This window comes from Nestor notabilis, unplaced genomic scaffold (genome assembly GCF_000696875.1).
Source record: "Nestor notabilis isolate BGI_N333 unplaced genomic scaffold, ASM69687v1 scaffold21700, whole genome shotgun sequence".
Lineage (NCBI taxonomy): Eukaryota > Metazoa > Chordata > Aves > Psittaciformes > Psittacidae > Nestor > Nestor notabilis.
The window spans coordinates 34,292-35,254 of NW_009909990.1; the positions used below are offsets into that span (position 1 = coordinate 34,292).

The following is a 963-nucleotide window of genomic DNA, read 5'->3' on the forward strand; positions in this document are numbered from 1 at the left end:
CTCTCACAGCCTGGCCCCAGAGCAGAGCTGCTCCAGCCCTCGCAGCAGCTCCATGGGCTTCCTCTGCACTCGCTCCAGCAGCTCCACATCCCTCCTGTGCTGTTCCCCAGAGCTGGATCAGGGCTGCAGGGGGGGTTTCTCCCCAGAGCACAGCAGAGGGGCAGGATCCCCTCCCCGAGCTGCGTCTCCCGCTCTGGGGGTGCACCCAGCACACAGAGGGGTTCTGTGCTCTGAGCTTGCTGCTGGGTCCCATTTTCCCACCGGGAAGCCAAGCAGGGTCCTGGCACGACCCACGTGCGTCTCACCGCAGCGCAGGATAGGGCAGGGTCCGGCCACAGGATATGGGGACGGCAACAGCACATGAAAATCCTCTTAAGCCTCTCGCTGGTGCCGCAGGGGAACAGCAGCAGCCCGTTGTTTTTAGCTCCCCGCGGTGATGGCTATCGAGAAGGCAGACCGCTGCTTTTCCGGCCATTACAACAAGCGGCTGGATATCCTGATAGGGTTTGCATGGAGCAGGGTGAGTCTATAGACCAGACCTGCGCCTGGAAAAGAGATTCAACACCCACTCATGTCCAGGCAGGGAGATGGTGTGGCTTGCAGCCTGCACCGCCTGCTTCCAGCTCTTCCCATCCAGCCCCAGGTGAAAATCAACTGATGTCTGGGAATGGAGATGGCTGCGGGACACTGGGTTGCTCGTTAATCAGCGCCATGTACAAGTTAGTGGCCGCAGCTCCCATGGAAGCACACCACTGCTTGGTGGGACCCCCATGGGAAAGGTGCCTGCAGGAGAAGGTGTCCTGCCTGGCACCTTGCCTGGGAAGAAGGCACAAAGCAGAGTGAGAAACCCTCATTTCAAAGGAGTGTATTTAAAAGGGGGCCTGAAGTGCCAGCAGCTGGGATGAGAGGAATGGCTGCCCTGATCCACACCCACGATCCAACACCACAACCAATGCCCCGGGG

At 60.0% G+C, this 963-nt stretch overlaps 1 protein-coding gene across 1 annotated transcript in view; it reads right to left on the reverse strand.

Annotated features, from left to right (window-relative positions):
- Window positions 1-963, reverse strand: part of ITPR3 (inositol 1,4,5-trisphosphate receptor, type 3) — a gene marked incomplete at its 5' end in the record, with an annotated part of 31,263 nt that overhangs the window by 29,579 nt on the left and 721 nt on the right.